We start from the raw sequence: 27,163 nt of genomic DNA on the forward strand, positions 1-27,163 counted from the left end.
AAATACATGTCTCTTTCTCTGAAAATAAGTTTCAAATAAAAACAGCTGTCCGCCGCAATTTTGATGGTAAACTGGACTCTTCCACCGTACCTAGTGGCCAGGGAATGTCGTGTATTGGCGCAGGAAAAACGCCGAGGTTTTTCCCATCTGTTTCCGTCATGGACGTTGCTTTCCCCTGGGCTCTGTGCAGGTCTGCCCGAGGTGATCCATTATTTCCATCATTTTCTGCTGACAAAGCCACACTCCGCTATTTAAGCGGCACTTGAGCCATTAGCTCCGAGTTAGGCTGGTAATTTCTAAGTTTGGGTCCCCTTGCGGTTCCGTACAGTGAACTCAGATACCTCCTGCAGCAGAGGCATTTTGGGCTTTGTACTCTGTCATTATGGGAAGAAATGCTTCCTTTTTTCCTTAGTGCTTTTTGGTTTGGTTTTTTGGGGGGTTTTGTTTGTTTTTTGAGCTTTTTTTTTTCCTATTCCGAAGTAACTCTTCAAGTGCCAACAACGCTACAGTTAAACAAATGGAATCTTTCCCTGTAGTCAGAAAAAAGCTCTGTACCAAAAATAAGCTTTCCAGCTTTTCCTTTACAAGTATTCTGGTATTAGTTCTAAAGCAATTCTTACTTCATTGAGAGAAACACTAAGATTGCCACAACGCTTAGACACAGAATGACAACAAGCTCCTTACAGTGCTCTGAGCACTTAGGGACACAAAAACTAGAGGATAAAAAGAGAATAGCTAGATTTTTTCCAAATGTCAGCAAAATGTAAACGGAAAAAACGCCTCTAATAAATAGTATAGAAGAAAGACTTAGCAGCAGTAATAAAAAGCAGATTAAATACAAATTTTCTTAAGTAAACCCCAATAATTTTGACTATGGATGTCAAAATCATGTCATTATACAAAGGTAATATTCTTCTAAATGTGGTTTTAGCGTAACCTTACTGTAAGTATTATTATCTGTTCTGGCATTGAAATGGCATGAAAATACAAAATTTCAACCCTAAAATATCACTAAATTTCTCTAAATATCAGAAAAAGAAAAGAATCAAGTAAATAGCTACCATAAAATTTAATTTAAACGATCTCTATTCCAACTTAGTTTTCTGTAGTAATGATGAATTACACAAGAGGGAGCTATAACTGGATTAATACATCAGAACTTTTCATATTGAGTATTTTCTCTTCAGTATTCACTTAAGAAGAAACACATTATGATAGTATGTACTGCATTTTTTTTACTTAAAGAACATGGTGTGGGTAATTTTTTTACCTGTTGCAGGAGATATTTAAAGTGACAGTATTATCCAAATTTTGTCAACATCATTTGTTGAATATTTTAATATTCTTTAGGTAACTATTTTAGCATGTTTCTGTTTTATTTGCAGGTAGAGACTGGAGCAGGAAAAATTACTTTGAAAATAAAAACTATAGTTTTGCAACCAGTTGTAGCATCCCATCTCAAATCTATTACACCCATTTGAAATCGAGTTAGGAAAATTAAACAGCTATTTAGCATTGTCCTGGGGTGACTTTATGATGCTTGTATCTCCAATCATCTGTTCTGCTTATGCTGGATATTGAGTTCTTTGCTTTTAAAACTAGATTTGAGGGCAAAGAGTAGGGAGAAGGAGAAGCAGTTGAATGTCTGAGGTGGCTGTATTCAGAAATATAAAAATAAGAGTTTCAGCTCTCTCTTGGTGAATGCTGTCTGCAGCACGGACACCTGAGGGACAGGGAGAGAAAAAGGGAGTTTTCCTTTGTTTTTTCGCTGGCTTTCCTCATAAGTTGCAGCAAGGAAAGTTTTCCCAAGACTATGTCTTTTTTCCTGGAACTGTTCAAACTTGCTCTGGACCATCCAGGGCCATGATGTGGCATTTTCCAGCACAGGAGGGACTGATAAGAGATTGAGCTAGCCAAGCTACACCCCACGGAAAGGACTCTCTCTCTGCATTTGCCACCTCTTCAGAACAATAAAAGGTTCCATTGTTTAATATTATTCATTTTTCCATGTTTGTAGTACTTTGCTTGTTAAATAAACAGTTTTTTCCACTTTTCTCCAAGGAAATCTTTCCTGAACCAGTTGGCAGAGGGGCCACTTGAATTTGCTTTCTAGAGGAGACCACTTCAGAAATTTCCTCCCAAAAATTTGTCCTAAGCCAGGAGAGGCATCTTCCACTTACCTTCCCACTGCCCCAAGTTGTCTCAGAATTGACATGCCAGAATTTTAAATGGTTCTAATTTTATGCAGCTATGGGTGAAATCATGTCCTGAGTGAAGTAAATTATATCATTCTCTTTCATCATCAGGTGGGCCAGGCTTACACTCCTTTTTGCTTGTTATACATAAATGTTTGTGTCCACACACAGACACCTTTTTCATTATTCATATATAGGGATATGTTTACATTTTGGAAGAAAAAAACAGAACATCAGCGCCTACATTTAGCATGGTATTATGTGAGTTTTGGAAGCTACTATAGAAATGACAGCTTTGAAAGAGAAGTCAAATGCATACTAATAATCTCATTTCAGTAACCACTCAGAACAGTTAATGGTCAAATCTACCAGAAAATCAGCCAGAGGAAGCAAAACCAAGCCACTCCTAAGAGCAGGGTAACATGAGTATGAAAAGCAGACCTTACTCCAAAGTACCCCTCCCTGAACAAACTCAGAACTCAGTGGGAGGAAGTGTAAATATCCAACATTCTAGCAGTACAAGGACTTCTTTTGTCTTACTCCTTCAACAGGCAAGCTGAGGGAAGAATGACCATAAGGGCAGATTATGAAAAGTAAAGACCATGTGAGGAGAAAGCCAGGCTGTACCATTCAGGAGAAACTCTGAGAAGTAGCTGCACAAGAGAGGTTCATGCATTGATGTCATCAGAGTCTGACTACTAGTACAGTTCATTCTGAACATCCTTACTCCTTCTTGTCTCTTCCTGGCTTTCTCTCTTAATGAGGAATTATTTACTCCAATTCCCAGTTGTCATCTTTTCATGTTGTTCACACTGCACCTTTGTTAGCTGTGTTCATTTTCCCATCTCCCACTTGCCCTGCTGCTTTATCGTGTTTTCAGTAAAGAATTTTGCCCAAGACTGAAAGTACTGAGAGGTCACCAGCCTTATGCAATGATGTCCCTACTTGCAACGATTCTGACTTATGGTGATTGGCATTGGTTCTGTCAGACCTGGGGGAAGTTTCTAGCAGCTTCTCACAGAAACCTTCATTGTAGCCCCCCTGCTGCCAAAATCTTGCCATGCAAACCAGTAGAGGTTTCTTCTCTGAAGAGATAAGTTTTTGATCCATTGAAGCAATCATGCTGAGGATGCATTACTGAGACAAGGACATTAATTCTGAAGACCTATGGTTCTAGAGTTTAATGGTTAATAAAACTTCCTTGGGAGGCAATAGAAGCTTCAGACTGGTATAATTCTGCATGTGGAAATGAAATTAAAATTATTCTTATATTGCTCCACATTTATAGAATACTTGAGATCAGAAGTGCTTTAAAAACTATATATAGGGCTCAGCTCACCTGCTGAAATCCTGTACAAGTACAAAGGCATTGACTTGGGCAGACCCCAAGGTAAAAGTTAGATGAGACACTAAACATGTCTTATATCACAAACTTGTCACAAGTTTTCGAGAAGTATATGATGGCTTTTTTATTTATTATTTATGACAACACGTAAATGTTCACAGATTGTCATAGAGTTTAAAGAAATAACTTGTATTAGTTATTATTAGTTATTAGTTATTATCTAGTATGACCCTGTTGTATATCACAATCGAGCAATCTTTGTGCTAAGGGTAACAATTGTTAGACATTTTTTCTAATGGGAGAATTTTGTGTATTTGATTATTTTTGGCACAAAAAAGCGAACATTGCATTCCTTGGAAAAGTCTGTAGCTGTTATGAAATTTTATAAGAGATGGATTTAAACTTCTCCTTCAGCTGATAATAAAACAAGAATCTGATTCTCCATTTTATAGTCTACCCAGTCCTATAGAACTGCTTTGAGGAAAGTTGTCAGATCATTTCTGGAGCAAGGTTTAGAATAAGGAACTGATTTCTAGTCTTTCCTAATTTCAGAAAACCTTCCATATGAGGTAAATTAGAGATAAAAATGCCTTTTCTTCTGGCATATCATTTGGCTAGGTTCATTTTTTAGGTGCCTCAAGAACATAAAAAACAAGGAACAGGAAGTTTAGGTAATCTAGTCCTGGGTGGAAGGTGAGTGGGGGTTTAAAGTTGCTCTTTTGGACTTGTGTCTGCACTGGGATCTCAGGTGGAATGCAGCTGCCCAAGTCTTCTGTGAAGCACCCAATGCTTTAGTCAGATACACCATAGCATAGCTGAGGTAGGAGCTGTGCTGAAACCTTTAGAAGTTTAACTCCAGGCCCAAACTTGATGTTTTTCCTCTTCTGACTTTTGATCTCTCCCTTTTAATCGGTGTGGGAAGGAGAGATGGTAAAGCCAGCAGCGTATGGGAAATTAAAATGAGAACAAAAGTCTGTCCAAATTATGCAACAAGGATCATTATGCTATAAAATTGCTCTTCAAATGTGGCTGTCATTGAGAGGTATTAAAATTTCAACAGTTATTTTCTTGATGAAGACTTAATTTCTTGCATAAAAAGGTTTTTAAGCTTAAAGCAATGCCTACACAATTAATGTCCTTTAGTTTTTTGAATGTTTGAAGGGTGCTAAAGCATTTAAATGTTTCAGGAGTATTGTTCATCACTACAAATAGCCTTAGAACTTTTAAAATTACAAATATAATGTATTGCTAGGTAGAATGATCGATCATTTTGCAATGGAATGTGTGTAGTTTTAGGAACTCAGTGCAGGCTTGACGGTTGTGCTACTTTATCTAGGGCTAGAGCTGGGTTAGGCAAAAACAAGCAGTAAGTAAATTTCTTCTGCCAATTCAAAAGAGAACTTTACTATGAAATAGCAGAGAACAGAAGCCACAGATGCCCTTTCTTTAACTCTGTTCTCTGTTTCTCTTATGCAGTGGGATTTTCATGTGTGCAGTGAGGCAGAAATAAGCTGTTTAAATATTCCAACATGGACAGTATTTGAAGAAATAAAATCTGTACATAAAATTGTTTAGTTTCATAGACTGTTTAGTGAGGTACATGTCACTGGAGGGCTCTGCTGTGCATGTGTAAGTACTCCTTGGCCTAGGAACAGCAACCTGGTGTGTGGTTTTGAGCTCATTTACTTTGAAGAGCATACACAGGGTTTCCTTTCTTAGTTTTCCCCCTATTCATCCTATACTCATCAATTACACAATTTTTCATTGTTATGATACCCCAGTGCCCATCTTTGGAGTTGCTTTCATCTAATTTCTTTATATGAATTCACTTGTTTTTCTTTCCTACACTAGAAAATATAATTGCGTAGGTAAAAGAATTTTCACTTATTTTTGTTACTTCTTTTTTTCCTCTTCCCTTTCTTTTAACACATTTATATTACAAATGTGCCTGCTAGACTTAGCCAGCATTTTAGCCTCCCTATGACAGGTGCTAAGTCAAACCAATAAGAAATAGGATCCATTAGGAAAAGCTTGGAATCCAAGCAATCAGGACAGTGGGGGTATTACTAGATAGAAGAGGCATAGGTTAATGGTATGGCTTGTTTAGGTAGGTCAATGGCTGAGCTAAATAGAGAATCCAGATTTCTTGGAATTCAGTCCTGTTAACCACATACTGACCTACACAACCTCTTTTTTCCTAAAGCATCAGTAATTCTGAGTGGAAGAAGTGGTAGTGTGTGACTTAGACATACATTACTCCTATGTGGCCTGATCCTGTTACCTTTATAATAAGTACAAAGCTATGGAGTCCAGCTCATATTGGAGAGCAAAGAGAACATATCTTCAAATATGCTCACATAAACTGTTCAGCCAGCACAACACTTACATTTTCACGGGTAGGGGTTGGTTAGTAAATATGGAGTAAAACCAGACATCAATTTAGACAATGGCAACTGTTTTAAGATACCACAATAGAACTTCTTTACCACACATTTTTTGGATCTGAATTAGTCTACTGACAAACTTTTAGAGAAAACCAGACACAAACAATGCAGTGTTATTGTAGCAGGCAGTAGCATGGTCACATTTATTATTCCTATTTTCATTACAGTTACTTTTACAAAAAACCCCAACATCTCACTGTCATATGGGATGTATGTAGATGTAGTTTTGAAACAATCATGTTACTTACAGAGTCACAATTCTGAAAACTCTTACACATATAGATACCTTTCTATTATTTGTGGGTGGATCTTTATCTGTTTTATAGACTCGTCATGTTTTGAGTGCAGAGAAGCTCAGCCCAGCTTTCTGCACAGGACTGTGTGAACTGGATCTCTGCAGTGCTGCTGTGGTCATTTGTGTTGGCTAGTAGTTATTATTTTCTTTATTATATATATATCTCATTATTTATTCTTCTAGCTTTATTACCTATTACATTATGTTGATTTTAACTCTGTTATCACTCTCTTCACCTTAGATAAATGACAACCCAATGTTTTAATGCAACATAGTTAGCAATCGCCCAAAAATAAACTTGAAATTTAATGCATGAAAAGTGTTTATTTTAAAATATTAAACTTGTCTGCTCATCTATTACTTTCAATTATTTCAGAAAACTGAAAAAGGCCAATACATTAAGAATTAGAAGGCAACAATTCAGAAACAAAAAGAACAGAAAAGCTTCAAGAGACAGCTAATGAACATGAAAATAGAATCTACTGCTGTATACTTAAATTTCTTTCATTCTTTGTGATATCTGGAATTTTGCACTATTTTTATCATGACATTTCCAAATATTTCAAATTTTCAAATTGCCATGCTGGACTTTTTCCACATTTTTACTAGGAAAAGCAGTTCTAATTATATATTATACAGCTATTTTTATATATGCTATTTTAAATTTTATTTTATTTTTAGCTGCTTACCTTCCCTCTAAAAATACACACAAGATCAGCACTCATCTAGGAAATACAGAAACTCTTCTTTTTTTTTTTGTCTCATGACTACTGATCAGCTTAGATTCTTACTGCATTGAAAACAATTACCTGCCTTCCATTTGAAGGCATTCATGCTGATGTCAAGATGTGTCAAGATCTTTTGCTGTGCCACCTCCAGTGAAATGCTGTCAAGGTGAAAACACTACGTGTCATCCTAGCTTCCCACGCTACATCCAATTTTAATTTACTCTTAAGTTGCCAGAGATTTTATGAGTCCTGTATTCTATCAAATAAATGTTTATAGTCCGTATTTCCGTCAAAAATAAAAAAAAAATAATAAAAAAGGAAAACAACAAAATAATTAACTATTGTACTTTCTGGATTGTGGTATTTGTTTTTGGCAGAAGGAAGTAGAGAAAAGGAGAATGAGACATTTCCAACAGAAAGAGGCTATGAATTGCAAATGTTCTTGGAAGAAACTTTCCCAGGAATGGAAGACTGAAACGCACCAGCTCCAGTGTCACAGCTGCAGGACTGCTGTAGGAATTTTTATTTTACCAGTCAGATATTTATTTAAATAACCTACATTGTGTAATCCTCAAACAGGCAAAACTTCCCCTGCTCATGTTCATGGTTTAGCCCCAGTCAGCAACAAAGTACCAGCCACAGCCACTTTCTCACTTCCCCTTCCCCCTACTGATGGGATGGGGAAGAGAATCAGGAAAAAAAAGAGAATAGAACTCATGGGTTGAGATAAGAATAATCTATTAATTGAAACAAAGGAATAATAATAATTAATAATAATAATAGTAAATGAAAGGGAGAGAGGGAGAGAAAACACAAGAAGAGCTGACAAGACAGTCTCTCACCACATATTGACCAATGCCCAGCCCATTCCTGAGCCACAACTGGCCCCCTTCCATGTAACTCTCTCCAGGTTATATATTGGGCAGAGCTTTTTACATTAGGGAATATCTCTTTGGGTAGTTTGGTCAGCTGTCCCAGCTATGCTTCCTGCCAGCTATTGTGTGCCTCCTCACTGGCAGAGGATGAGACCCTGAAAAGTCCAGAATCACGGAATATGCTGAGTTGGAAGGGACCCACGGGGAACATCAAGTCCAGCTCCCGTCCCTGCACAGCACCGTCCCCAAGAGCCACACCATGTGCCTGACAGTGTTGTACAAAGTTACTTGAACTCTGTCAGGCTCAGTGCTGTAACCCCTTCCCTGGGAAGCTGTTGCAGTGACCAGCCACCCTCTGGGTAAGGAGCCTTTCCTTAAGATCCAACCTAAACTTTCCCTGACACAACTTCAGGCCATTCCCTCAGTCCTTTCACTGTCACCACAGAGAAGAGATCAGTGCCTGCCCCTCTTCCCATCATGAGGAAGTTGCAGACTGTGATGAGGTCCCCTCTCAGGGATCCTCTCCAGGCTGAACAAGCCAAGTGACCTGAGCCATTTGGCTATCCCTCAAGGCCCTGCTCCGTGTTTGTTGACCTTCCTTGGATGCTCTCTAATAGCTTAATGTCTTTCTTACGTTGTGCTTGACCAAATCTGCAGATAGGACTCCAGGTGATGCTGCACCAGTGCAGAGCAGAGTGGGAAGTCCTTGACTTAGGGTAAGTACAACTTAGCAACAACCAAAATATCAGTGTTTTATTCACATTATTCTCCTACTGAATCCAAAACACAGCACTGCATCAGCTACTGAGAAGAAAATGAGCTCTGCCTCGGATGAAACCAGGACAAGAGAAAGCATACAGAAAGTTGTTAGCATATTACTGCATAAGCATACTATTTCTTCTGTTTGGTTTCAATCATTCATAAATATACAAATACTCAAGACAGAATTAAAACATACAGATTGAAAAACTCAGCGATGTTGGCACGTGGAGACATTATCGTTAGGAGTTTCTACATTTGTTTATTTATAGCTTTATGAGAAATTTTCATGTAATGTCAAACATACTTAACTCTATCCATCGACTGCACAAAAATATCTGTTTAAAAACCTACGAAGATCAGACAATTCCTATGTGATTATCTTAGCTGCAGAAAAACCACCACCCCTGAAGCTGACTTCCTGCTTGAGAAACCATAAGCTAATTGCAAAACAAAAGGCACGTCTGGAGAGGTCCTTGACTTTGTACAGCATATCTGATGCTGAACAACTTGTAAGTGTTTAGTATGTTCTTTGTTGAAGACAGCCTGGTTGAAGTGTGCTGCTAATAATGCTGGGTGAGATGACAGAGCATGAAGGAAAACGAGCTGCATCCTTTACTGTCAAACTGTTCAGTTTCAGCTGCTCCAAAGCGTAGGCATTTGGGTAAAGAGTAGGCAGCTGCCTTTTTTTTTTTTTTTTTTCAGTCAGCTGTCATCTTTACCAAGTCACTTTTCACCTGCTGTTTTTTTTAAAAATAAAATCCTTCCCACTCTCTTCAAGTCAATTACTGAGATTCAAACCCATGATGCCAGGCTAATGTTTGTTACATGACTGACTATGAAAAGAACAACCTGAAGAAAGCAACAGGTAACTTGTGGTCCTTAACATATTGGTTTTGTGTAGTTTGGGTTTTCCTTAAACTAAAATAGATTAATTGATTTTTTTTTTCATTTTACATTGATGGGAACTCTTAGTTTTCTACTCATTTTTCCAAGATAATTTTCGATGTATTTATTGTCCAATTCAAACTCAAATTTTTCCAAATAATTAAATAATTATTTCCCAAATAATTAAAATTAATTAATGAAAATATTTTAGATTTTAAAACCTTGAAAGTACATGCTCAGAAAACAACTTTGTTATGTTAGTTTCTAAAAGTATGCAGGCAATACTGTGTTCAGTGCTTCTAGGCCTGTGTGACAAATGATAGAATTTCCTTAACCCAGACCTTCTAACTGTCCACACAAAAGGACTCCAGCTCCAATCCCCAGGAATTTTGTGTCATGCCAGCGCCATAAGGCAGTCATGTTGCCAAGTTGTCCCCCTCTCTTCCTCACTATATGTGTGAAACCTGTTCATGTGTGAAGGGTTTGAGCAAGGGAAGCCAAGCAGAGTTATCTCCATGGCTTGCTGGTCCTGACCCACCTGCACTTCCTGCACCTCTGAAATGCAGTCCCATGCTGGAGGGACATGGCTTCTGCATGGGACAGGGTAGCTCTGTTGGCTTTCCATGGCCAGCTGAGGGATGGGGCACAAGGACAAGGTGCACACAGGAGAGAAGAGCAGGAGTTACAGCGCTTCAGATGCTGGAAATGATCCCACCAGCAGCTGTCACAGAATCGTGTGATTGCAGAAAGGTTGAGGCTGGAAGGCACCACTGCTCCAACCTCCCTGCTCAAGCAGGGTCCCTTAGAGAATGTTATTCAGGGTTGTATCCAGGTAGGTGTTGAATATCTCCAGTGAGGGAGACCACAACTCTCTTGGCAATCTGTTCCGGTCACCTGGACAGTAAAGAAACTCTTCCTCATTGCCTCTTGTCCTGGCAACATCCAGAAGAGCCTGGCTCCATCCTCTTGACATTCACCCTTCAGATGCTTGTATATATTGATAACATCCTCTCTCAGTCTTCTCCAGGGTAGACAGGCCCAGCTCCCTCAGGCTTTCCTCATAAGTGACCTGTTCCAGTCCCTTCATCATCTTTGTTGCCCTTCACTTGTCTCTCTTGTCCTGAGGAGCCCAGAACTGGACACAGCACTCCAGGTGAGAGTCACCAGGGCTGAGTAGAGGGGCAGGATCTCCTCCCTTGACCTGCTGGCCATGCTCTTCCTAATGCAGCTCAGGATCCCATTGTCCTTCTTGGACACAGGGACACACTGCAGGCTCCTGTGTTGGCACAGTCAGACTGTTACAGTTTAGCTTCTGCCACTGAGACCTGTGCCCTTAAGTTAAATGGATTCCATAGAGTTGGCTGGAATAGTATTTAATATTTAAAAGAAGGGCTATAGTGTTTTAGGAGCTGTTTGAATTTAAATGCCATTTTGACTGATAATCTCAAAATATGTGGGACCTGATGCACAGCAATAGTCAGACCAAGAATAACTGGTGTAGCCACTAATAAGCACCCCAGAGACCTGGATTTTCCAATCAAGTGCAGGCAAAATTGCAGTAACTACAGTGACTGCTACCTTTAAAAACAAAGTCCAGTTGTAAATTTAAGGTTTTAAATGCTTTGATTTCACAAATGTAGAGATTTTCAAAACTCCTGTCTGTGGATATGAAAATGTTTCTCATCCATTATTACCATGACTCTCTCTATTTCCTTATTTTTATTGATTATGAGCCTAATTAATTCGTAAATCATCAGCAACCTTATTAAAATCCTTCTGGCTTTGTAGTGTCCTAAGAAATAGCATCCTATTAAAACCAGGTTGCAACTTGAATAGCTGCTTGTCTCTATTTTTAGCTAACTGAAAATGTAAGATGGAGAAGGTTTTCTTTGTTTTGCTGTGTATAACTTGCTGAAAAATCAGGTATGTCAAGACTTGTCAGATGCACTTTAGTCAAGGGGGTCCTTCTGATTATGCTGTACTTTATACAACAAGAGGAGAAACAGGCATTAAAGTTACATGAGGTAAAACCACAGAGATAACAATAAAAGACAGGGAAGTGAGATACCTGCTCTTATTTCTAGCTTGTTTTTCAGATTATCTAGATAATAACTCAATTGATTTCCTTACAAAAACATTTTCTCAAATATAGATGCTTATACTGAACTTGCCTATGTGCCTTTTCAGTAGAATTTAATGCCAAAGTTCTTGACAGATACATATAAAATATCACATAACTGTCAGGAAAACAAATTTCACTCATCAGGAATGTAGTTATCTCTAATTGTGTCATTTGTTGCACAGGGGGTGTTTCTCTGCATGGAAATTTATTATTCTTCTTTCTTGTTCCGTAACGGAAAATGAGCTCCTAGGTTCAGAGTTTGGAAAGGAATGAAATTTCCACACTGAAACCACTCTCCATTTGTGAGTATCTCCTTCTGTGCTGGTAATGGAATCCCACACAGAGCCAGTCTATACTAATGGTTTTAGTTGCTCCCAGCACCGCTTATGACTAAGTGCAAAATCCTCTCTTCTACCTCACCACCAACCCCATCCCCCCCATGAACCACAAGCCTAACAAGAGAACCAAATCTGTCTCTTCTAAGGTCTTCTTCATAGTGGAGTTAATTATATACAGAGACATGAACACTTCCTTTGAGAGGAAACAAAGTCATCAGGTCCGTCTGTGTGCTCAAAACTGCTGCACAAGATTGTGTACCTAAGCTAGCTGTGAGTTCCTCACAGTATTTTTACAGCCTGAGGGCTGGAAGGGCAGCAGATGATAAACTTATAAAAATCTGTGTACATATTCTATTACTTTATAATGTCCCATATTGCACGATGCCACCCAGTGTTGTCAAAGTATAAGAGCCCACTCTCAGAAATGTGATCATTTCAGGCAATATCTGAGAATTTTACAATATGAGAGTTCTTCTTGTTCCGCAAACTCTTAACCAAGATGAAAATTTACCTGCTTTTTTTTTGTTTGTTTGTTTGGAAGTGAATCAATTTGTGTCAACGCAGTGGAATCCCTGTTCTAGCCAAGGGATCCTTCTGCTGTGTGTGTGTCACTCCTGTGTAAGAGCTTGGGAAGTTTTCATTTAGCCAGGTTCTGAAAATATAGCACTGGTGTGTTGTTCCAGGGAGATGTAACTTGGCATAAGACAATACAAGCAGAAATTTCTCTTGAAATATAAATTAAAAATTTTCATAATTCACGCAGTTGTTTCTCCTCCCCCCACCAAAAAAAAACCTCCCCAAAACAACCCAAACCTGTTTTCAGAGAGAAAAAAGCAACCAACAAAAAGCACCAAGTGTCTCTGAGCCCTGGGTGGAGTTCAACTCATTCCTAACTGACAGCCTTCTGATCTTGGGGCCACTGGTACTCACATACCTTTCTCTTTGATTTCTAGTGTTTGCTTCCAAGTCATACAAGATTTTTGCTGGGTTTGCTCAGTGTGGCATGGCCAACATAGTCGTGGCTCTGGTTCCCATTTTGTTTGTCCAAACTGGTTCTGTGCTTTCTCATCAAGGTGAAGATGAGAGGAAAACATGATCTACCAAAAGGACATGATATTCATTCTGTTCAGTGACTTGGACAAGTCTTGCGAAGAACAAAGAAGTCTTTAATTTCACCAGTCACATGTCACCTGGACAAAAATCCATGCAAATTTTTTAAAAATAAATGAGATTCTTTCCTTTGTACAGCCCAGGTACTTGTAAAATATAAATTCTAATCAATCCAATGAGGTACATATGGTCTCCAGTATGACTTGCATTCTAGTTATTTTTGTAAATAACTTGTTTCTTTCAGTAAAATATGAGTTGCTGGTCCCCTGGCAAATATTCTGAGCAGCCTTAAAACAGCAATTCAAAACAAAAGTCAGAACTGAGAAAAAATAAACTAGGAACTTACTCTTATATTTGTATTTCTGCATGCTTTGGCATATTTTATTAATATTTGTTTACAGATTTAAATATTCTCAAATGTTCATAATGAAAAAAAAGGTACAAAATTAAAATGTGGTAACGTCTGGAAATACCTTCTAAAAACTGCCTCATTTAAAAATAAGTTTTTTCTAGCAGTTAATTGATAATGCATCTATTAACATTTTAATTAATAATGTCCGGATTTACAATCATATTAACTCTGAATTACACACTTCCTAAGTTTAGTACTTTAATTGATTCCTCAATTACTAATGTAATTCATTACAGTTATATATTGGCCTACTTGTAACACACCAAGCTGACAGTATAGGAGATTAGGAACTAGACCAAAACCAAACAAATTTGGTATGTTATATATAAAGCATTGTATGCCTGATTCAATATTCCTTGTAACTGAATTTTCCAAAGAGCCTACAGGAAGAAAGAGCCTTATGGGCCCTTTGATTTTAAATGTGCTTTGCATCACCCTTACTATAGTGCAGTGCTGGATGACTGGATAAAGTTGTGCTTCTGATCACTTACTAGAGAAGGCATTTCTAAAAGGAAGGATGTGCATCACAAAATGAGTCCAGATTTCAGACAGCATTACAATTTGTAACAGTTTGGATTTAGGTTCAGAATGACACTGTGCAATTCAGGCCACTTTAAGCTTACTTTAAAATTAGCGAAATGTTATGTCATCAGGGAAGCCGTTTTTAGCACTGAGGAGAAATACAAGAATATCTTTTTAAAGATTTAGCAAGGTTAAATGGAGAAGAGCACTGTTTAACAACAACTTTTTTTAAAAAGTCATCAATCTCAGTGGTAAATGGTCGAAGTTATTAAATGTAAAAATAACTCATTAAAGAGATACAACCAAGTGGCATTTTTTTGCCAATCAATGTTTCCATTTAATTAAAATGATCTCTTATTTTCAAAGCCACACAGAGTTTCTGGTCGTTTTATTCAAATGTATTAAAATGGTTGACCCACTGAACTATTTTTATCTTTATATATTTTTTCAGCCAACAACAACCAGACAGTAACTATATGTGCAATATATGAATAATAAGTGTTATTTTCCATTGAAAATAGTATTTAAAGAGTTTTCTTTAGGTAAACCGTTTAAAAAGTAGCTTTTAACTAAGGAGAAGACACCTCAGGCAAGTTTTACCCATTTTTGAGTGTTGTCTTACTTTCAAAATTATTCTCTATATAGCAGCACCTGATTATTTTCCATATGCTACCGTCTTCTTTTTAAAAGCTCTTTCTCTAATGGCCTTTGAGGTTTCTTTATAAGACTTCTTGTTCTTTTTCTCTCTTTTCATTTTAGTTTCAACAAATACTCAGACTGTAAAGGGATCATCTATTTAGCATCTCCTCAGAGCCTGCAGATAAGTATTTTTCTTTGGGTCAATGCTGAGTGACATAGCCTCTCCTTTAATTAAGAATTACGAGTCTCAGAAATGCTGATGATAAGATCTGAAACTTTATGTACTTATCTATAGTAATCTCTAAAAATTTCTTCTTCTAAGTATAGTGTAGATTGTCTCTTGAATATGTAATTAAATATTGAATGCAGGGCAACTTAGGCTCTCACTAAAAGGGCTTTTTTCTCTTACATACATATACATTCCATTTTTCTCTGGAGGGTGAAAGTAGATATAAATAGGAGAATACATAATCTAGTCTGCTCTTAGCTTAGTTTTTGACACCCTGTAGGAAAATAATATTTAGGCCTGTGCATTGTCTCATGCACTCAGTAAAAGATGTATCTAATTGGTTATGGTCCACAGCCCTGGTCTTTCATCTGAATGCTTGTATATACAGAGGTGGGGTAATCAGAATGCAGATGATTACTCTAGACAGTAGGCTAGAATTTAAGGCTGATATTTTAACTGAATTTTGGTATTATAAGTGTTATTTGTATTCTTAGGTGGCTAAGTTTAAAGTAATCAGTGAATCATGGAGATTACAAGGTACAGACTTAAATTCTTAAAAGACAGCAAATAAATTACTGCTCTCAGAGGAGAGTGAGAGCATGGAAAAGAAAGAAGTGAAACAAAAGCAATATTTCTAATAGGATAAATTTTGGATTAGGTGAGCAAGTCCTGGCAGCTTTTTGATAACATGCAGTTTTGTCTTTTCCACTTGTCTACACAGAAATTTACTCCTTTCTCTCCCTCAACTAATTTGTTCCATGAGTTAAATATAACTCTCAGTTGTAGAATTTATTTTAAAGATATCTAGTCTGATTTGTCAGGTGTTACAAGCCATACAAACAGAAAAGTAGAGTCTATCTATCAAAGAAAAGTAAATATTCATTTGCCTTTCATACCTAAAAAAAACATGTTAAAAAGAAAGATATCTAATTAGTTAATCTGCTAAAATGGCCAATTTTTACCTTCTCTTTGAAAGAAATGGTATCAAAAAATGACCCTCTTGGTTAAAGCATATGGCAGGTGAGTTTGGTAGAGTAATGTAACATGGAGTGCATGAACATTTGAATTCTGGATCAAATCCAAGACTTCAATGAACATCTGAGAGAAAACTTCTCAAATGCACATGTGCAACCTGTAGTACCTTACTGTGAGAAAAGTTCAGATTTGACTGTTTCAGGAATTCTGACTAAACAGAAACTACGTGCACATGACTGAGAAAGAAAGTTGAAGAAGAAATTGGTATCTGGTAATGAGGTTAATGCTCTTGTTTTGTCAGATTTTACAAAATCACTATCTGTCAGGCACAAAGATTTCTCAGAAGCCCATTTTAAAAGCACCTACGAGGTCACAGTTTTTAGAACGGCTTATACATGCAGTGTCAAAATCAAAGCAGAGCATGTAAGGGCAGAGTAAAACCTCAGCTTAAAAACAATATTCCTGCCTTTTTTTTTTTTTTTAATAGGACAATAACTGTGATGCTTATAAGGTTAGCATTTGGTAAGTATTCTAATCCTTATGATTTTCCATTATATTTTTTTCTTGCTTTTAACCGGCAAACTGCAAATATTTATTATGCTACCATTTGCTACTAGCTGGGTATTTCTGTAAGTTTCAGCTACCAAGATAGATCCACCTCTGAGAGTAAAATCAAGCAAAAATATATCATGTGGTCTATGTTCTAGACCAGTGTAGACTGGAAAGATTAAATAAGAGGATCAACCTATAATCAATCTTGTCAGACATTGTTAAATTCTCCCAGGTGAGATGTGGATTTTCTCGCCCTGATTAAAACTTATTTCATCTGGTAATTCTGTAATGATTACAGGCACTTTTACCAAACTGCACTTCACAGCTAAACTCTTTTGTCTCCCTAAGCAGTGGTCAGACATCTAGTGTCCAACACAGACATGCTCTGTGAGTCATTGCTCCATGAGGAATTATTCAAGTTGATCATTCCAGGACTTATGTTGTGGTGTGTGTTCCCACACTAGGTTAAGCCAGAGTATGAGTGTGAGTCATTCTGTGAACTGGAGGGCTTGAATGATTTATGCTAAAAAGAAAGAAAACATGCACAAACAAGACATATCAGTTGTCTGACGTCGTTCACAGTGCAGTGCCACGGTCAGGTATGAGGCAGGGAAAGTGGAATACAGCACTGGAATCCTGAAATACAGCATTGGAGTCATGGAATACAGCGCTGGAGTCATGGAATACAGCATTGGAGTCATGGAATACAGCACTGGAATCATGGATGTCCAGGCATGGCAAAGACAACAGTGCCTTAGACTGGCATTACCACTGAAGCCCTGTAGAGTGGAAATAGAGCCTGTGGGGGCTCATCCTCTAACCGAGGCTCAGGCAGACATTGCAGTGACTGATCAGAGCAGCAGTCAAATTACACTAATTCAACCTAGTTAAGTCCTTTGCACAACTTGTATCTCAGCATCATTTCGGTTTCATCCCTTAACAGTCACCTTCAGATAAAGCATTGCTTGCAAAATCATCTCTATTTGATAAGGATAAATTGGGTGAAACGAAATATGGTCTTTTGCTATGGTCTTTTTAGTTTAAACTAGTGTTATAGAACATAATGGGGGATTTTATATTAAATTGCCTTTTCCATACAGTTCTGCAATCTAAGTATCATTCAAGACATAGAAGAAAATAAGGCACTTATGATCTGACTTGTAGCAGAGCTGAGTTTCCTCAGCACAATTTAATGATAAGTATGATTTGAATATAAAGTTCTAAATATTTGGAAAATACAATTATAGATATCTTACGTGGGACATGCAACATGATTTAACTCTTTGCATTTTATTCTTACACTTTGGTTTTCTTTATCACAACATGAACAGGTTTTCTTTCAATTTTTACTAGTTTTAATTATTAACATCAGAAATTGTAAAATGTAAGCTACTTCCTGTATTCAGTGCAGACTGCAATAAACTGTAAATAATTCATGGAGCAGTATACTGCAGAAAACAGCAAACTCCTTGTAGGACCATACAACTATCAGACCTAATTTATGCTATAGGTTGCTAAACCTAGGATGCTATTGCAGGCTACCACATAAGCTAATTATTTTCCTAAATGTTCTAAATTGATCTTAAGGATTACTGAATTGTTTGCCCACAGTGGGAAAAGCTATAACCCATTAATCTCCATATTTTACTGACCATTTTCCCAGAAAGTTCTAATGCTTAATCTGCATCATGGAAAATTTCTGTTTTCCTGCTAATGTTTTTCTTTTAGAATGCAATGTCTTATATTTAGCTAAATGAACAAGGATTTTACAATAGATTGGACTAGAGCAGAGGAATGGCACACCTCTTTCTGTAATGCTTGTTTCATTCTGAAATAATCTTTCTTGAGCTTGGATGCCTAGAGCTCTTGCAGATGAGCTAGCTCCTGCCCATCAAATAACACAACTGCTTCCCAGCACTACTGCAGCCAGAGTCACCTGGTGCACTTCTCTCCTACAGCCATACCACACCAGTGACTCATAAATCATTCTGTGATCAACCACTGTGTCCCCACCACAGCTGTTTCCAGTCAGTAAGCTCACAAATTAACAGAAACTCTCAGTCCTGAAGAATACTTGTACTTGATACTAATTAATTTTGTCCCTTGTATATGAATCCAGTTCTTACAGTCATGCAGGTCTGCCTGGACATTGCAGCTGCCTTCTGTCAGTGAGAGACACGTTTGCTGCCAGCAAACTCCACTGTCACACTCCTGTATCTCCCAACTAAGCTTTTTAATGAAATGACAAAACAAGTGTGGTGAGAAGACTGGCCCTCTAGGAGCTCCAGTAATAACACCACGAACAGCCCTTTCCCTTTCAATGTCACTTTCCCCCCTCACAATATTGTCCTCTCAATAATTAGCGAGCACTGATTATCATGTACACTGAAGGTACAGTCATCAGGTAGGAGCCCTGCAGAAATAATATATTCTTATTTAGGCACACACTGTCTATTGATGCATGTTTAATTTACCTAAAATAAGCATTTATATAAATCATTATTTAATTAATAATAAAGATCTTTTTCTACTGTACTAGCACTAGTTGAATATGAAAATGCTATGAGGCAGAAGAATTAAAATCTCTTTTTTTGCTATTCTTTGGGCAAAATATTTTGTTTCGTAAACGATGAAATATTTTTGAAGTTTCATTTTGAAAAATCAAGCCTGAACTAAATTTGAAAAAAAAAATTGAAAAGACCAAATATTTTCAATGCTACATGAATAAATGAATAAAACCACAATGAAGTATTTTTTTCTGAATCCATACTAAGAAAATTGTTTGCCTAGAAGGAAAAAAGTATTTTGGATTGACACAGAAGGAATGTATTTTCTGGTTGTTTTGATTTTGCAACAGAACTGAAAAATATAATTCATTTAACCAACTTCAGGTTTTACAGAAAGCATGAGCTCTGGTGTTCTCATATACCAACCCCATAAGTTTGCAGGTTTAGTGTTCTTTTACCACAGCTTTTTCAGGACACAAAATTAAATAGTGGTGTGGCAAAGATAGCTCTGGTTGCAAAGCTCAGATGTTGTCACGAGCACAAATTCTGGAGAAGATTGGACTAATGGAGGAGCTGCAGCACCAGGAAATCTCCTCAGTCTCTGCCAGGAAGCACTTAATGCAGGGACAAACTCAGTGCCATGTGCATAAACAAGCCTGTATTTCTATGATGAAGACATGGAAGCATGTATCAAAACCCATATGCATATTTGAGGTGATTTTTTTTACTGGTCCTCAGAAAAAGCTAGAAGGAGCTTGAAATACAATTAGAGACAAGTAATAATCTTGACAGACATGGACAGTGGGTGAAAACAAGCCAAGGAAAATCACCCAGGAAACTACTCTTTCACATGCATATGGCAGAAATAAAAAGTTGTTTACTGCAATGGAAAAAAAAAGTCATATGCATCTGTTAGACATTGTGCGTAATACAACTAAATATTTATTTAAAGGCATAAATTGTCATGATGTTTTGCATAATTACTGGCAGAAACACTTCTTTAATAAACAAATTCTACAAATTTGATCCTTATATACTTAAAAATCCATTTCTAAGAGATACTTCATATGTCAGAGTGATCACATGTAGCCTAGCAACCAGGATGTTATTGAAATTCTACATACAAGTGCATGAGTCATTTTAGGTATGAAGTAAGTATAATGATGAATGTTTAATAAATGGCAGAATCAGTAAGATACTAGCTAGATTTTATAAATGTGCAAAGCTTAGTAAATTGCATTTTTTCAGAAATTTGCTGATAAGAAAGGATAAATATCTGTGCTTTTTTTTTCTCCCATAAGAATGTTAAATAATATTTTCTGTGTTTTCAGGTTATTTCCCATATTTATCATCTGAAAATTTTTACACATCAGCTTCACTTATTTCAGGTGTAAGAATTTGTCCTAAAAACGTACATCATATCACTCTTATCCTGCCCAAGATCCGAAAAAGATTCTTCTCTGCTTCACATTCAGATTTGTAGGTACAAGTGTCATGCATCTAACTGACAGAAAACGTCTGTCTAGGGTATTTTATATGCCTTTCCTGATGCCAGTTTCCTGGTACTTCAGCTCTTTGGTGAGGCATTATCCATTTTTTAAGAACAGACTGTTCAGTAGTTAGTGCACAAAACTTGCTCAGTGTGCTGCTTCAAAGATCACATGGACACTTGAAAAGAAAAAAAAAAAAAAAGGTGAAACTAGAATTAATACCCAAAGTGATTTTTTCCTATTTAGGGGATCTGAAGACATCCTGTTTCATGGCAGTGTTGTTGCATTCATCATAAGCTTGGACTCCAGCTCCTTGGGATTCTTTGTTAAGCAGCAGTCTAAGTACAAAATAGCCTATAACAAAGTTTGCATGTACACATGATGAAAATGCAAGATTCAAGGTTGAAAGGAAAGAGCATTGATGCACTCTAGAATGACAGTTCTCGCATTCCAAGCACAGACAACATATTTGCTTCTCATTATTCCAGGCCTTAATCCTCAGTTTAACTGTACTCATTGCTCTTCTGTTCCGTGCCAATTTGCATGCAGCATCACTTAATTCCAGTTTAGAAGAATTGTTTAGTAATTGGCTGTTAATTGACATTGTGCATGCTAGTCTATCTCGTTGTCAAAGCTTTTTTTGTTAATTCCAATTACGAATCAGGAACAAATTTTGATTAGTTATCGGTCAGGTAGGAAAAATTATCAGAAGTTTTTTAATATTGGAAATTCCTTAAAATAGTGCATGAAATAGAAATAGGCCTTTGCAAACACTGTATGGAAGAAAGAGACCTTAAAGTAATTGGAGGAAGAATGTGACTCTATCAATATAAAACTTGTTGCTGGTTAAACATAAACTGAGAATGATGGACATCTAATCCAAACTAAACTAAAGTTTCACAGGCTGTCCCACATAACTTGCACAGGCTTTGTGGGATCACTGCTGTATTAGTCCAAAGCACAATGCACATTTCTCATGCAAAATGAGACGACAATAGTTATGGTGAAACCAAGAACAGCTTTTTAACAGTTCAGAACCCTTATTTATAGATGTTAAACCTAAGCCACAGATCCATAGTTTTAGTCTGTGCTGAAAGAAAAGCAGAGGTAAACAGCATCTCAGAGAAGCACTGTGAATGAAAACCTGGCCCTTTTTCTGGTATAAGTGGGTGTAGGGGGTGGTGTGCCCTTACTACTTTATCACAGAACCCATCACTTGATCTGTTTACAGTAAGGTACTGAGTAAGCTAGGCTTGTGTAGTTCTTTTGAACTTAAAAAATTTTACTTCAGTTATCAGCACTCGTTGCACCACCAGTAACATCAAAACCAAACTGAATTTCTCAGTGTAGTTTTTTAAATCTCAATTTAGGGAAAAAACCCAAAAAGATAGTAATCCTTCTTTCCTAGGATCCTGGCATATTTCAAATAGTCAAATAAATGATTGCTTAAGAAAAGAATCCTTAGGAAGGGTGCTTAAGAGCAGAAAAGAATAGTAATTTAGATTAATTCTCCATAAGAAGAAGCTTATTTGAATTTTTTTCTTTTAAATTATTCAGAAAAAATTGTACCAGCTTAAATTTGGCTGGCCAATAAACAAATCCCCTCTAATCTGCAGGAAGATTTCAAAACTTTAGCTGGGAACAGCTTTATATTTTGGTGTTTTGGTGACTGAATGATGTTTCTGTTTTGGTTAATTATACAAAAATGAACAAAAGGAATGTTGCTCTATGAATTAATTTTTGGAGTCTTTCATGGACATCAACATGCTAAGCACTGTAAAGAAATGGACAAAGTGCTTCTTCCTCCTTGACCATACTGTTTCTAAACAGGCAAAAAGGGAAATGAGATGAGGGAGATGGAAATTTGACGAAAATTACACAACTGACTAATAGCAAGCAAAGGATTTCCTGCATTAAAGCCCGATAAGCAGGGAATGAAGCTGCTTTTTACACATATGGCTTACAGGGGAAACGAAATACTCCAATTTTTTCGCTGGCTAGAATGTGGATATTATACTGGATTGGGAAAAAGTTTTGAGTTCTCTGGCTTTGTGTCTTGTTTTCAGCCTGGCTTGCTAAGGAAATGAAACTTGAGCAATCATGGTGGGTGTGTATGGGTGGCTGTACACATGTCCTGGTAGTAACTTTTGAACCTGTTGGCAAACTGCAGCAAATTGGACACAAAGTATTGGTCTCACAGATTAGGTAATTCAAAACTCTTGGTCTCAAAGGTAATGTTATACAAATGTTGTGAAAACAGGAGGACAGTGGTGGGTGCCAGGCTGTAGGCTGATAGCATGAAAATCCATATGACAGAAATCATACTACTTTAGTTTTGATATTAACAGAACCATGCACTTTCTTCAGTTATGTTTTAGAGTTTTCCTCTGTATTAAAAAAATCATTAATTAAAAACCCAACAACAAAGTGAAACCTTGTAAAACAATGCAACATTATGAACTGAGGCTGAAAGGAAGAAAGCCAAATACAGTATTATTCATAATAAAATAATGAACTGGACTAACTTCTCATGCATGGATGGTATCAGATTTTCCTTCTGAGGGTAGAACTGGTGGCAGCAGAAAGCTTCACTGCTGTCCTTAAAGGAAGAAAAAGGAAACAGATGAAAACAAGGATGAAGCTATGTTCATGATGGAGAATATTTATGTTAGTGATCTCAGATGCAATAATGAGGCAAGATCTAATCCAAAATATCAGCATAGACAAGGCCTCACTGGGGCTCAAGGAAGGCAAGGATTTAAGTTCTAACATCAGAACGTTTGGTTTGAGCATGTGTCTCATGCTGGAACTTACTTCTCTACAAGCTGGTGAGAAACCCTGCCAGGAGGGTGTGATGGAAGCTGGAGAGCAGGTACATATGTTTCATTTGAGTACGCTGGAGCGGGTCAAGAATTTTATTTCCCCTTTTAAAACAAGGGTTATAGTATAATTCAGTTCCCTCTGCCTCACTGTGAGCTGCCTTCAACCGAACCAAAACACACAATTTCCATTGTGTCATACACATTCATTCAGCATAAGAATCAAAAGTAGCGAGTGACCTTTCTTCATGGGATGGGCTAGAGAACGTTTTTATTCTTGTTGCTATAGTAACGAATACAGCTAATTGTGCAATCACTGTGATTACACATTTTAAAAGGGTGGTACTTTCAAACAGTAGCAATACAACTGCAACGTGGAAAAGTGATGTAATCAAGGAAAGATGGAAGCATAAGTCAACAGAATGTTTAAGACGTGTTCGTTGGATTATGATGAAATATTTTAAAGGGGAAGTCTGGCTTAGTTAAGATATTTGCATCAGTTTCTTACATTAAATCAACATTTTGCTCTTCCACAGCTTTCTTTTGTGACCTTAACCATGAAAGAGAGTTGATTAACAGCTATGAGCAGTAAGAAGCCACTTTAGGTGCTTGGCCATGGAACAGAATCCAGAACCTAAAGTTACTTAGATTGACCACAGACTGCATTCTGAGCTGGGAGCAAATGAACACAGTTAGTGGTCATTCCTTCTGATAGATTATATCCTGAAACAACATTTGAGGTGCAGAAAAAGTTTTTGCTGGAAGGAGGCATTTCTTTTAATTTGAGGTTATGGAATTTGTTCTGAAGACAGATTCCCTTCAAAGGGAAAGGACGTTAACATGTAATGTATTTAAATTCAAGGGCTCAGATACTGGGATCCCTAACAGAGATGCTCTCACTTATAGAGACTGCTCTGACACTCATGATATCATTCTATGAGATGCCTAAGTTCAATTCCTTCCACTGTTTCTAAAAATTCAAATCTTATCCTAATGTCTTAAATGTCAGGCTATGGGGTAGGATGCTCTCATTCTCCTATTCAATAACTGAAAAACCTTGTGGGAACAGGGAATGCTCACAACAAACATGAACACTGCCAACTACCAGCTAATTGGGAAGGGGAGATTCAAGCAACATATCCAGAAGAACAAATAGCCTGACCAGAAACAGATGCCACCAGATTGAAGAAGCAGCTATGTCAGGACATTAAGAATTTTAACTTGGGTCTAAAGATTTTGAAAGACAAAATACTTTGTGGAATAAAATCAATCCTGCTGAGCATTTCTTCATTAGTAAAATGACCATGTTGGTAGTTCCTTAATTACCCCACCTTCTGTGTGATTAATACACTAAAACTGTCAGAATATCAGAAATTACCACTGTATGGCTATGGACGATAAAATAAACTGGCAAAGATTTAGCATTGTTAAACAGCTTCAGTGTAAAATATTTCTTTAAGCAATTTTTCAAAGTATGAAAAATATTGAAAGAATTAAGCTTGCAAAAAGCATGGTGTTTGATCACTCAAAAGGTAGTACAAGGACTTTGTATACTGGGAATGTTTTGCTGTTTTTCAAAGCATATTCCATAAACCAATTGTAAAGAGCTTTAAATTATTGCTTTTTAAAATAATTTGTCTTGTGAGAGACAGAGACAGATGAGATACAAAGAAATAAAAAAGGAAAAAGAGGTATTTGCGCAAAAGATACACAAAATTTTTAAAAATCCAAAACAACACATTCTGATCTATACATAAATGGCACAAAAATGAGAAACAAAAGGCTTATGATTGAGGTAAGCTTGTTAAATAGCTGGAGTGACTTCCTGAATTTCCTCTTATTCCTAATGTTTCCAAAACCACTGAGATTAGAGTTCAACGAACAGGAAAATAAGGTAAATGAAGAAAGTAGTCGAGGGCTACAAACAATGCCTGCAAAGGTGGCTGCAATGTAATTCATACTGTATATAAGTAAATACAGGCAATTAAAATACAAAAACAAAAGAAAAAATCAATAAAATACCTCTTCAGTTCCGTATGGTATACCTAAACATGTTCTGCAACCTACACAGCTCCAAAGGAATGACTTCCTATGGAAGCATGTCAAATGTTAAAATTATGTCTCCTTCTCTGAACAACATTAGTACAGCATAATCTTGGAAATTTGCATGAAAATGAGATGGTCTAGCACACCTACGTAGTTTCCTGACTTCTAGTGGTGATGAGCAGTGCTGTAAAGTCAGTATGGCTTGTGCATGCTTCCCACTGGGTGCCCGAGAAATCATCAAAGCTAGGTTAAAGAGGTATGAGGTTGTGAAACCCAAACAGCCATTACTCCTAAGGTGTGCTACTACCTATTTTTTGCCACTTATCCTGCAAAAAAAGCCAAGAGGTCTACAGACCCAGTCCGTTAAAAAAAATTGAACTATTTTTTCATTGTCACAACCACAGATTGAGATAAAAGCATTTAAACAATTTTCCTGTCTGAATGCAAATACTTTGCACCATTTAAAATAGTGATTTGAATATTGATAGAATCTGACATGTCCACCTAAGCACAATTTCTTTATTGTCATTGTTCTACTAGGGAACTATTAATTACTTCTTTTTTTGTCTACAGTCTTAAGTAATATTCTGTAACTAATGCTGAGAATAATAATGTATGGCATGCTCTCAAAAGTAACATAAACCAGTCTGCATTAGGAACACTGGTTCATTGACAGTCATTCACTGACTCATTAGTCACACAGTTTACTGCCAATGTTTTCCCCTCCTCTTTGTTTTCTGAACTTTTAAAGATAATACTAAGTTTAAATACAAATTTTAAAATGTGCTTGTATTTGACAAAGAAATAGCACACTTTTTTTTTTAACCTGTGAGTAATCCTGAGCAAACATTAACAGATCTTTCTTTCAAAATTCCCAAGTGATAAAATAGGACAGGTAGATAGGTAGAGAGAGCACACACAATCACTGTTCAGACAGAAACTCTAACTTTCACTATAGTATTATTTTAGGTTGTCAAAAGACTTCACTGTTCATGTTTATACCACAGGATTTAAGAAGTTTTCAGAAGTGTTTGTCCTGGTTTCAGCTCAGATGGAGACAGGTACTGTCACCTTTTTCATAGATGACTGAAGAAGCAAAATGAAAAGCTGCAAACTAACAATTTTGAAAGACCTTCTACTTGAGGCTACAAAAAGCATTGGATACTTTGCCTAACCCTACTATAGACTGACAAGCAGAAATATTGGCACCAAAAGTTTTTGGCATATCTTGACAATTGTGCATTGTTTTCTACGTTATATATAGAGAGAGATAGATAGATAGATAGATAGATAGATAGATAGATAGATAGATAGATAGATACCTATAATTAGAGACTGAGTTCCTGAACCTAACTATACTTGGGCTAGGGCTTTACAAGGACCCCTTAATATTGCCCCTAGAGGAAATCTTAATAAGTAAGGATGTACTATAAATAGTATTAATTGTCAGCATATGAATTTTCAGCTCCTTGTTTGGCATTTTGCAAAAAGAGTGCATTTAAATGTGAATACACTGAGATTGCTGAATTGCTGTCTAAATACCTTCAAATGATTCAATTATTTATATGCTACTGAACACTGATAACAGTATATATTCACCATTACATTTTGTTCAGTACTGCTACAGCTACTCTCCCTGATTAAAACGGAAGCCAACAATAGATAGGGCTTCTAATCCAGAAAAGTGACAGTAATACTCAGCAATATTGCTATTCTGAGCGGTCCTTTTAAACAGGAAACAATACACAGTGCTTTAAAGTTGAAAAGGTAAGGAGGTATAAAACTGGGAAAAGGAAAGGATCTGAGGAGTTCAGGAAAATTTATATCATTTTAGGTCTAAGTAAGTGACATTGCCCTCTACTCATTTCTCATC

General features: G+C 36.9%; 1 long non-coding RNA gene across 1 annotated transcript; it reads left to right on the plus strand.

Moving 5' to 3' along the window:
• The first annotated feature begins 4,343 nt into the window (after window positions 1-4,343).
• On the plus strand, window positions 4,344-14,402 carry LOC148223331 (uncharacterized). The gene is made up of 2 exons (XR_015804485.1): window positions 4,344-11,953; window positions 12,943-14,402. It is a non-coding gene; the product is annotated as an uncharacterized LOC148223331 (long non-coding RNA).
• The last annotated feature ends 12,761 nt before the right edge of the window (window positions 14,403-27,163 follow it).

Source organism: Sturnus vulgaris, chromosome 6, assembly GCF_052056855.1.
Source record: "Sturnus vulgaris isolate bStuVul1 chromosome 6, bStuVul1.hap1, whole genome shotgun sequence".
NCBI classification, from domain to species: Eukaryota; Metazoa; Chordata; class Aves; order Passeriformes; family Sturnidae; genus Sturnus; species Sturnus vulgaris.